At 44.4% G+C, this 12,301-nt stretch overlaps 1 protein-coding gene across 3 annotated transcripts in view; it reads right to left on the bottom strand.

The window, feature by feature from the left end:
- The window catches only part of ogfod1 (2-oxoglutarate and iron-dependent oxygenase domain containing 1), an 80,138-nt gene that overhangs the window by 12,742 nt on the left and 55,095 nt on the right, over positions 1–12,301 (bottom strand). The window lies entirely within an intron of this gene.

Genomic DNA, 12,301 nt, shown 5'->3' on the forward strand with positions numbered 1-12,301 from the left:
CCTCACCCCGCATACCCCCCTACCCTCCACTGCAGGGCTTGTTGTGAGAAGCGACAGTCTCACAAATGCTTGGATGGCTACATCTGTTTACCTTATCAGGAAACCTTTATTTGAAGTCTGTAGCTGTCTGAAAAGGGTGCATTATGGACTGTATAATTCAGAATCGCTGCTCTCAGAGATGATTCTCATGTGGCTGCAGAAATACAAGACAATTGAATATCTGGGTCCAAGTGCTATTTTGAATTCCTGACAATATCCAATAGTTGGGTCCAAATGTTATTTGATTTGCCTGGACAATATTGGCGATGAGGATGGGATCTCTTAAAACAGGATATAGCAAACCCTTGATGGAGAAATCTGCCCCTTGGAAGGGAAAGAGGCCACCCGTGAGATTGCCCCAAATGACGGGATTCAGGACCGGGACTGTGCTAGACAAGTTTGCCCATGAGATTGCCCTAAAAGATGAGATTCAGGACTGGGAATGTGGTAGACAAGGTTGTCTCTAAACAGCCGGTGACCAGTGTTGCTGAGTTACGATAAACAAGACAGAAACTGGGAGAAGGGACAGGAAATCTTGGAATTTAAAATTGCATTAAAACATAATTGATCCTTTTTGGGACCCAGATGTTCATTGTCATAATCAGCAGGGGGATAACTGGGGCATAGGAATATATCAACATTTGTTTAGTAAGATATAAGACTGAAAAAGATGGGTAACCGTCCTGGTAAGTTGACGGCCCCGTCTAAAGGTAAATCAGCAAGAATGGTGCCTCACGAGCATTGCCCGAATGATCCTAAAACGAAAATACAGATAAACGACACTATCATGGAAAATATTGAAAAGTACAAGAAGGCAAAGAAATTGCTGGCATCACCCGCTGATAAGGTTTGATTGGAAAAAGGGGACTGCGGGTACTCTGTTACATTTTCTAGTGATTTGTATGGTTGGACTCAAGGGGATTGGCCTTATGGAGGTTCTTTTGACCTGGTAAAAATAAAATATTGGAAGGAGACGACTGATTCAGGTAGCAGGGATTCTGCTTGAGACCTCGACTATATGATGTGGTGTTTTAATAAATGGGGAAAAGTGGCCAATCGACACCAACCACCTAAACTGATACATAAGAAAGAATCTACTTCTAAAAACCCATGACACCAATGGCCACCGCTCCAGGACCTGTACCCACAGTTGCCGGCTCCTTCCTCTCCTCCCCAGCCCTCATATGATTCATCTATAAGACCTCGCTGAGATCATTGAAGTAGCTGCAGCCGCCCAACAGTGGCTTCAACAACCACCTGCTGAGGTGCATTCTGCGTCGATTCCCCGAATTAACAAGGCAGACAACAAAATCAAGAGCTGAGGCAGCTGATAGCTCTACTTGGGGAGATATCAGTCAGGTTCCCTGAATAATGGTGGGAGAAATCATAATCCTAAAGTCCTGGACCCAGCAGAGGTATGGAATATGCCCTGACCTGCTAAGAGAACTAGTGGTGTTTCATAATTGGCTCACACAGACCTCCTAAATTTTCCAGCCCCTGCCCAGGGATTTGCATGCACTCCTCAGGGTTATATATGGAACATCTTGGGCAGGGACAAAGAGCATGTTCCTCCTTCCCAGATCCCAGAAGGCGACTGAGAACCACCAGAGGGGGGCGATGTAAGACAAGTCATGGAACAGTAGGTTGCTGAGGTAAGGGAACCTATTTTAATAACAACCCGGAAACATGGGAATTTTGGCTAAGTGACTCGATGTCTACAGGGGAAAAAAAAGGAGAATCCCTTGCCGACTTTATAGCTCGTTTTAAGGATACTTGGGCAGTCCAATGCCCGAATACCCCTAGACGATCAGCATGTCCAGCTGGCAGTGTAGACTTTTTTAAACTGCCTCAGACCCAAGACTGCCCACTCCTTTAAGTTAACTAATCTTAACTGGCAAACCCAGACCCGTTCCCAGGTCTCCCAAATTCTGATTAGATTCTCAATGGGTTCTTTAATGGGATAATGGAAAAGGGGCAGTAAACACAAAGAACCAGTTGCTAAGAGACGGAGTTTGGGCCCCAAACAAGATCCCAAAGCAGTGGTCAGTGCAGACGGCGTGGACGAAGAGGGCGCTGGGCTAAAAAGTGCCGTAAAGGGGTTTGCAGAAAGTGTGGAAAGATGGGAAATTGGGCTAGGGACTGCCGCACTGCAATCACAGAGGAGGATAATAGGGGACAGGAAGTGGGCCCAGGTCACAATAACACTCGACAGAATACCCTTTACACCCTCTGCAATCCCTTCGGACTCCAAAAGGACAGCCAATAGGGATGATGATGACAATAAGCTTTGATCAGGCTGTCAGAAAATCCAAGAGGACGCTCTCCTATAAATTGAAGTAGCCGACAGAAGAGTATCTGTCCTGCTTCATTCTAGCACCACCTTATCGATGGATGACACAACAGCCACAGCTCTAAACACCGTCCTTACACACCTGGAGAAGAGGGATGCTTATGTGAGAATGCTGTACTTGGACTACAGTTCATCATTTAACACCATAATTCCCTCCAGGCTTGACAGGAAGATCAGAGACCTCAGCCTTTACCCTCCCTTGTCCTTCACCCTGGACTCCCTGTCAGTTCGCCCGCAGGTGGTAAGAGTGGGCTCCCAGGAGCCCCTCAAGGCTGTGTCCTAAGCCCCCTTCTTTGCTCTCTGAATACCCATGACTGTGTCGGCACCCACAGCTCCAATCTGCTAATTAAATTTGCAGATGGTACTACATTGATTGGCCTCATCTCAAATAATAATGAAGCAGCCTACAGAGAAGTCTCATAAGGATGTGATGCTGTGGCTTTTTAAAGCACTACTGACACCTCACCTTGAGTATTGTGAACAATTTTGGGCCCCTCATCTTTGAAAAGATGTGCTGGCTTTGGAGAGGGTCCAGTGAAGGTTCACAATGATAATTCCAGGAATGAAAGGCTTATCATACGAGGAACGTTTGATGGCTGTGGGTCTGTACTCACTTCAGAAGGATGAGAGGGGATCTCATAGAAACCTCTGAAATGTTGGAATGCCCAGACAGAGTAGATAGAAACATAGAAAACCTATAGTACAATACAGGCCTTCAGCCCACAATGCTGTGCTGAACATGTACTTAATTTAGAATTTTCCTAGGGTTACCCATAGCCCTCTAGTTTCCTAAGCTCCATGTACCCATCCAGGAGTCTCTTAAAAGACCCTATCGTATCCACCTCCACCACCGTTGCCAGCAGCCCATTCCACGCACTCACCACTCTCTGCGTAAAAAATTTACCTCTGTACCTGCTTCCAAGCACCTTAAAACTGTGCCCTCTCGTGTTAGGCTTTTCAGCCCTGGGAAGAAGCCTCTGACTATCCACATGACCAATGCCTCTCAGATGTGGAAAGGATGTTTCCCATGGTGGGAGGGTCTAGGACAAGAGGGCACAGCCTCAGGATAGAAGGGTGCCCTTTCAAAACAGAGATGCAGAGAAATTTCTTTAGCCAAAGTGGTGAATTTGTGGAATTTGTTGCCACATGCAGCTGTGGAGGCCAGATCACTGTGTGTATTTAAGGCAGAGTTTGATAGGTTCTTGATTGGACATGGCATCAAAGGTTACGGGGAGAAGGCTGGGAAATGGGGTGGAGGAAGAAATTTTAAAAAAAGAATCAGTCATGATTGAAAGGTGGAGCAGACTTCATGGGTCAGATGGCCAATTCTGCTCCTAGGTCTTATGGTCTGAGAAGAAGTCATCACTCTGACACAGTGGTGTCAAGAAAACAACCTCTCCCTCAATGTCACAAAAACAAAGCAGCTGATTGTGGACTACAAGAGGAACGGAAACAGGCTCACCCCTACTGACATCAATGGATCTGGGATTGAGATGGTGAGCAGCTTTAAGTTCCTCTGCATACACAAAACTGAGGACCTCACATGGTCTGGACATACCAGCTGTGTAGTAAAAAAAGCATAAGCAGTGCCTCTTACACCTCAGACAGTTGAAGAAGTTGGCACGAGTCCCCAAATCCTAAGGACTTTCAACAGGGGCACAATTGAGAGAATCCTGACTGGCTGCATCACTGCCTGGTATGGGAAGTGCACTTCACTCAATCGCAGGATTCTGCAGAATGGTGGGAAAAGCCCAGCACATCTATAGATGTGAACATCCCTCTATTCAGGGCATTTATCTCAAATGCGTAAAAAGGGGCCAAAAGATCATTGGAGACCTGAGTCACCCCAACCACAAACAGTTTCAGCTGCTACCATTCAGGAAACGGTACCACAGCATTAAAGTCAGGACCAACATGCCCCGGGACGGCTTCTTCCACCAGGCCATCAGACTCAGTAATTCATGCTGACACAGTTGTATTTCTAAGCTATATTGACTGTTCTGTTGAACATACTATTTAGTACATATTAATATGAATTGCACAGTGCACATTCAAACTGAGACTGAGACGTAATGTAAACAACACATCTCACTGGTTCTGCCAGATGTAAATATTCTATTGACCACTATTCCCTTGCAGAGTCACTGGTACACAGTGGTCGATGGTCGACTTATGTTCTGCCTTCTCCACCCCCTTGCATGAGGTAACCAGTATTTATACGCCTTTATCTACAACGGCCAGCAGTACACTCGGACCTGTCTTCCCTAAGGATACACAGAAAGCCTAGCAATTTATGTGGCAGCTGCTCACATTTGGCTGATTTGCCCCTTTTGGAGGAAATGGTGTAGTTGCAGTGCACTGCGAGTATGGAGACTGGCTTCCACAAGTCTGCATATTCGCAGAGAGGACTCAATTGTTCTTCTGAATCACCAAGCTGCAAGGGGCCACCATGCTTCTCGATCTAAAGTTCAGTACTGCTAATTATTGGCTACGTACCTAGGCTACATACTCTAGGGAGGCTTCTACTCTAGGGTCAGGGAGTATAAAGCAAGAGGCACTGGCTCAGAAGGCACCAGACACCATCCAGTGGACCAAGGAAAGTGAGGCCTTTTTCACCGCACTACGCCAAGCCCTGCTGCAGGTCCCTGCTCTTGGTCTGCCAGACCACACCAAGCCTTTTCAGCTTTATGTGAACAAGAAGGAGGGTTTCACTCTAACCCTAATGCGCTGACATCATGCAGGAACCTGGCAAACTTCAAAGACCCATCGCCTACTAATTGACTCTCCTGCCCCCTGTAGTCCGCAGAACACCTGGATGCCTTTGAGCAGTAGCCGCCACAGCGCTAACTGTTGAGTGCGCAACTTTGCTAATCCTTGACCACTCCTGCACAGTCTCGACACCCCACGCAGTGCTACAAAACTCAATTTGGTGGCAACCCAACAATTCACCACAGCTCACCGGATGGGCTACAAGGTCATGCTCCTTGGTAAACCTAATCTTGCATTTAAGCATGCCCCAGCATTTAACCCTTCTACTCTGGTGCCCTATCCAGAACCAACTGAGCCCCATAATTGTTTGGAGGCAGCTGAAACGATAACCTCACCCCAACTAGGCCTCCACTCCACCCCAATAGACAACCCAGACCTAATCCTTTTTACTGATGGGTCCTCTTGTCCACTCCATTCCTGCATGATACACCCTTCGAGACACTAGAGACTGCATCTCTTCCCTCAGGAATATCGACACAGGCAGCCAGTAATACCACAAACATTTAGACAGACTCTCGCTACACTTTCGGTGTGGTCAATGATTTTGTTACTCTGTGGAAGCATCTCTGGTTAAACGACCAAGACAACCGCCTTTACATGTAGTATAATCTTTTACATGTAGTACAGATACCATAGAGGTTAGCAATAATCAAGTGCAAAGCTCACAGAACTGGATGGCCCTTGATTTTATATTAGCTGAGATGTGGGTAGAGTGCACCCTTACAGGTCAAGAGTGCAAGACATCCCGATGAATCCAAAAATATTACCCATTTAACAGACCTTATACAGAAAAGTGCAGAACAAATCGGGAAAGTAGGAAAGGAATTTCATAATTACAACCTCAGAGAAATGGTGGCTATTTGGAGGCCTTTTGGAAGGTGGTGGGCCGTGATAACACACCATTCATTCCATTTCTAATAAACCTGATAGCAGGGCTACTGCGGTGCCTAGGAGCTTCAGCTGTTTCCTGTTTTTACAAAACACCCAGGGCACGCATGTTTCCCCAGGTTACCAAAGTTCCCCGGAGAGCAATTAAGACGCATGACCCCAAATATGATGAGGAAGCTTGTCTTGCCATGTGACATACTCCCACCTCTTATGCGCCACCCTTTCAGGCAGGAGAAATTGATCAGGGTGGTCAAGGAGGGGACTATGAGGGAACTTAAAGGGTTAATCGAAGCAAGAGGCAGAAAGTGAAGTAGTAAAGGCATCTCAGAGAGAAGCCATTTTTTTATTAACTGATCAGGGCAAAGAGGCTAGACTGCGCAGGAGCGTGATGTAGCGCACTAATGGTTTAAAAAAAGACCATCATATACAGTGGCCATCATCGGAGTGGACTGAGTCAGAGTGGGGCAGCTTTAGCTCAACAGGCTTCGGCGTGAACAGGCAGAGGTGAAGATAGGTTCCGAAGTTTTGTTTTGTTTGCTTAGAGTAGAGAGAATGCCAGGCAGGATGTTGGAATGCTCCTCTTCCAGGATGTGGGAAGTCAGGGAGACCTCTGGCGTCCCTGACATCGACACCTGAAAGAAGTGTATCCAGCTGCAGCTCCTAACAAACCGTGTTTGAAAAACTGGAGCAGGAGCTGGATGACCTCCGGATCATTTGGGAGAATGAGAAGTTTATAGATAGTAGCTACAGGGAGGCAGTTACGCCAAAGAAGCAGCGCACAGGTAATTGGGTTACTGTCAGGCGATGGAAGGGGAAAGGGCAGGCAGAGCAGGGCTCCCCTGTGACCCTCAACAACAAATATACTGATTTGGATACTGTTGGGGGGGGATGACCTACCTGGGACAAGCTGCAGAAGTCAGATCTCTGGCACTGAGTCTGGTTCTGCAGTGCAGAAGGGAGGGGGGAAGAAGAGGAGAGCGGTAGTGATAGGGGACTCGATAGTTAGAGGTACAGACAGAAGATTCTGTGGTCACGACAGAGACTTCCGGATGCTTTGCTGCCTCCAGGGTGCCAGGGTCAGGGATGTCTCTGATCGAGTGCACAGCATTCTGAAATGGGAGGGTGAGCAGCCAGATGTCATGGTACACGTCGGTACAAATGATGTAGGAAGAAAGAGTGAGGAGGTCCTGAAGAATGAGTATAGAGAGCTTGGTAGGAAGCTAAAAAGCAGGACCTCGAGGGTAGTAATCTCAGGATTCCTACCCTTGTCACGTGCCAGTGAGGGTAAGAATAGGATGCTCTGGAGGATGAACATGTGGCTGAGGAACTGGTGTACAGGGCAGGGTTTCAGATTTCAGGATCATTGGGAATTCTTCTGGGGCAGGTAGGACCTGTACAAGAGAGACGGATTGCACCTTAACTACAGGGGGACCAATATCCTTGCAGGGAGGTTTGTTAGTGCTATTGGGGGGGGGGGGGGTTGAACTAGATTTCCAGGGAGATAATGGGGCAGATAATGGAGCAGGGGTGAAAATAAATGACGTTAAACTTTCATGCAAAGTCACAAATAGAAGGGTTGTGTGTGGTGGTAATAATCCTCTGAAGTGTGCCTATTTCAATGCAAGGAGTATTGTGGGGAAGGCTGGCGAGCTGAGGGCATGGATTGACATGTGGAATTATAACATTGCAGCCATTAGTGAAACTTGGCTACAGGAGGGGCATGACTGGCAGCTTAATGTTCTAGGGTTCCGATGTTTCAGATGTGATAGAAGTAGAGGAATGAAAGGTGGGGGGGCATGGCATTGCTAGTCAGGGAAAATACTACAGCAGTGCTCAGACAGGACAGATTAGAGGGCTCGTCTACCGAGGCCATATGGGTGGAGCTGAGAAGCAGGAAGGGTATGACCACATTAATGGGGTTGTATTATAGACCACCCAACAGACAGCGAAAATTGGATGAGCAAATCTGCAGAGAGATAGCAGACAACTGCAGGAAACATAAAGTTGTGATAGTAGGGGATTTTAATTTCCGCATATTGATTGGGACTTCCATACGTTAAAGGTCTAGACAGGTTAGAATTTGTAAAATGTGTTCAGGAAAGTTTTCTAAATCAATATATAGAGGTACCAACTAGAGAGGATGCAGTATTAGATCTTCTATTAGGAAACGAGTTAGGAAAGGTGATGGAAGTGTGTGTAGGGGAACACTTTGGTTCCAGTGATCTATTACTTGAAACTATTAGTTTCAACTTGATCATGGATAAAGATAGATCTCGTCCTCAGGTTGAGGTTCTAAACTGGAAAAAGGCCAAATTTGAAGAAATGAGAAAGGATCTAAAAAGCATGGATTGGGTCAGTTTGTTTTCTGGCCAGGATGTGATTGGTAAGTGGGAGGCCTTCAAAGGAGAAATATTGAGAGTGCAGAGTTTGTATGTTCCTGTCAGGATTAAAGGCAAAGTGAGTAAGAATAAGGAACCTTGGTTCTCTAGGGATATTGGAACTCTGATAAAGAAGAAGAGAGCAGAAAAAGGGAGCTAATAAGGAAATTAAGGAGTATAAAAAGTGCAAAAAAACACAAGAAAGAAATCAGGAGTGCTAAAAGAAGACATGAGGTAGCTTTGGCAGTCAAGGTGAAGGATAATCCAAAGAGCTTCTACAGGTATATTAAGAGCAAAAGGATAGTAAAGGATAAAATTGGTCAGAGTGTTCGGCTATGTATGGAACCAAAAGAAATGGGGAGGATCTTAAATGGGTTTTTTGTGTCTGTATTTACTAAGGAAACTGGCATGGAGTCAATGGAAATGAGGCCAACAAGTAGTGAGGCCATGGAACCTATACAGATTGAAGAGAAGGGGTGCTTGCTATCTTGAGGCAAATCAGAGTAGATAAATCCGCAGGACCTGACAGGGTATTCCCTCAGACCTTGAAGGAGACTAGTGTTGAAATTTTAGGGGCCCTGACAGAAGTATTTAAAATGTCCGTATCTACAGATGAGGTGCCAGAGGATTGAAGGATAGCTCATGTTGTTCCGTTGTTTAAAAAAGGCTCAAAAAGTAATTCGGGAAATTATAGGCCAGGAAGTATGACGTCTGTAGTAGGTAAATTATTGATGGAGTATTAAGAGATAGGATCTACAAGTATTTGGATGGACAGGGACTTACTAACACGTCTTTGTGCGTGGTAAGCCATGTTTAACAAATCTATTAGAGTTTTTCGAGGAGGTTACCAAGAAAGTGGATGAAGGGAAGGCAGTTGATGTTGTCTACATGGATTTCAGTAAGGCCTTTGACAAGGTCCCGCATGGGAGGTTAGTTAAGAAGATTCAATCGTTAGGTATACATGGTGAGGTAGTAAATTGGATTAGACATTGGCTCAATGGGAGAAATCAGAGAGTGGTAGTAGAGGATTGCTTCTCTGAGTGTAGGACTGTGACTAGTGTTGTGCTACAGGGATCAGTGCTGGGTCCATTGTTATTTGTCACCTATATCAATGATCTGGATGATTATGTCTTTGCTGATGATACAAAGACAGGAGGTGTAGTGGACAGTGAGGAAGGTTTTCAAAGCTTGCACAAGGATTGGGACCAGCTGGAAAAATGGGCTGAAAAATGGCAGATGGAGTTTAACACAGACAAGTGTGAGGTATTGCACTTTGGAAGGACAAACCAAGGTAGTACAAGGGAAATGGAAGGACACTGAAGAGTGCAGTAGGAATACAGATACAAAATTCCCTCGTCACAGGTAGATAGGGTAGTAAAGAGAGTTTTTGGTACATTGGCCTTTATAAATCAAAGTATTGAGTACAAGAGTTGGAATGTTATGGTGAGGTTGTATAAGGCATTGGTGAGGCCGAATTTGGAGTATTGTGTGCAGTTTTGGTCACCGAATTACAGGAAGGATATTAATAAGGTTGAAAGAGTCTAGAGAAGGTTTACAAGGATGTTGCCGGGACTTGAGAAACTGAGTTACAGAAAAAGGTTGAATAGGTTAGGACTTCATTCCCTGGAGCGTAGAAGAATGAGGGGAGATTTGATAGAGGTATATAAAATTATGATGGGTATAGATAGAGTGAGTGCAAGCAGGCTTTTTCTACTGAGGCTAGGGGAGAAAAAAACCAGGGAACATGGGTTAAGGGTGAAGGGGGAAAAGTTTAAAGGGAACATTGGGGGGCTTCTTCACACAGAGAGTGGTGGGAGTGTGGAATGAGATGTCAGATGAAGTTGTAAAAGTGGGCTCATTTTTAACATTTAAGAAAAGCTTGGACAGGTACATGAATGGGAGGTATATGGAGGGATATGTGTCAGTGGGACTCGGCAGACAAATGGTTCGGCACAGCCAAGATGGGCCAAAAGGCCTGTTTCTGTGCTGTAGTGCTCTATGGTTCTAATGATAATGTGTGAATGCTGAATTTCTAGTAGAAGGGAACAGAATATGTCACAAGGTAAAAGGCAGCATAGAAAACCAAGTATTACTAAAACATACCAGCAAGACACTGAGCTAATTGCTACCCACCTTCACCCAGCTGCAGGGCATGTTACAAAAAGCTATTTTTATTCAGTCTCATAAATGCTTGGATTGTTACATCTGTTTACTTCATCAGGAAACCTTGACTTGAAGTCTGTAGCTGTCTGAAAAGGGAGCATTGTGAACTGTATAATTCAGAATCATCACTCTCTGAGAGATGATTTTCACGTGGGCATGGAAATAAAAGACAATTGAATATCTGGGTCCGAGTGTTGTTTTGAATTCCCTGACAATATCAATATTTGAGTCTGAATGTCATTTGATTTGCCTTGACAATATCTTATTTAACTTCTGTCAGCGTCTCCATGCCTCTGATTTAAATTAACTTTCCTGGCTATATATCCAGAGGGATCTGTGTGCCACTTGAACTCAGTCTCCTATTCAACCTGTATTCAGGCAGTTAAGTACTTCCTTGACCCTCTAACACAAATTTACCTGACTCTACATTATGGTCACTATTAAATGTTTCTCCTTGCCATCATCAATCACAAACTGATTTCTAAAATTCCAGTGAAGGAGGAATTATAATCTAATCTGCCACTGAATAATGAACAGTTTTGGATATGACCCTGGTATTGAAACACACTCAGTTTTATTCCTCACTGAATTAAAAGCCAGCAATATAGGACACAATGCAAAACCTACATTATACTAACTTTCCTTTGGTTAAAATCCAGTAATGGTCTCAACAACTTCACTAATATCACCTAATTCATACAATTCTTTTTGACTTGGTACATGACCAGGACATGAGATGTTTTTGTATGCTACTGAGACACTTAGAAATTTAAAGAAAATAAAATCATATCAAATATTGGAAACATTCAGCTGGCTGGATTTTTGTTCAGATTTCTGACACGCAAGAACTTTTGATTTGACTTGCAAATGTAATCTAAATCATCCATTGAAATTCACAGAATGTATTCCAATGTTTACAAATTTCATTCATAGGTCATTAACAATTGTTCATTTTTTTTTGTCTCTCCCATCTATCCAATATGGAACGGTACAGAAAAAAATTTACAAGTTTTTTGCCAAGGCTTGAGGACCTGAGTTATAGGGTAAGGTTGTACAGGTTCAGACTTTATTCCCTGGTGTGTAGGAGAATGAGGGGAGATTTGATAGAGGTATCCCAGAGTATCAGGGCGATAGATAAGGTAAATGCAAGTAGGCTTTTTCCAATGAAGTTGAGTGAGACTGGAACTAGAGGTCATAGGTTAAGGATGAAAGGTGGAATATTTAAGGGGAATATGAGGAGGAATTTCAGGAACAAGCTGTCTGTGAAAATGGTGGGTGTGGGTTCGATTTCAACATTTAAGAGAAATTTGTATAGATACATGGATGGGAAGGGTATGGAGGGCTCCAAACTGATGGGATGAGGCAGGTTAATAGGGCCTATTTCTCTAATATATTGCTCTATGAATCTAGTGTGCAACTCTATACTAAAGCAATGGGAGTATAATGATTTATTTAATGCAAGGATCAAAAAATTGATCTGAGTCAAGTCTTAATGGGTCAAATTACACCAAGCAATTGGACAACTTATATTAAATTAATTACTGTAAATACATGTACAATGCAAAGGCAGTCTTCTCTGTGGATTGTCACCTTGTCATGGTGGAGAAGCTTGTGTAGTCCTGAGATCCCAAAAGCAAAGCCGTCTGGAGCTATGCTCCTGGTAGGGTCACCCATGGCAGTAAGGTTGAGGGTGAGGTTCCTGACAAAAAACAAT

Source organism: Hypanus sabinus, chromosome 17, assembly GCF_030144855.1.
Source record: "Hypanus sabinus isolate sHypSab1 chromosome 17, sHypSab1.hap1, whole genome shotgun sequence".
Taxonomy (NCBI): Eukaryota; Metazoa; Chordata; class Chondrichthyes; order Myliobatiformes; family Dasyatidae; genus Hypanus; species Hypanus sabinus.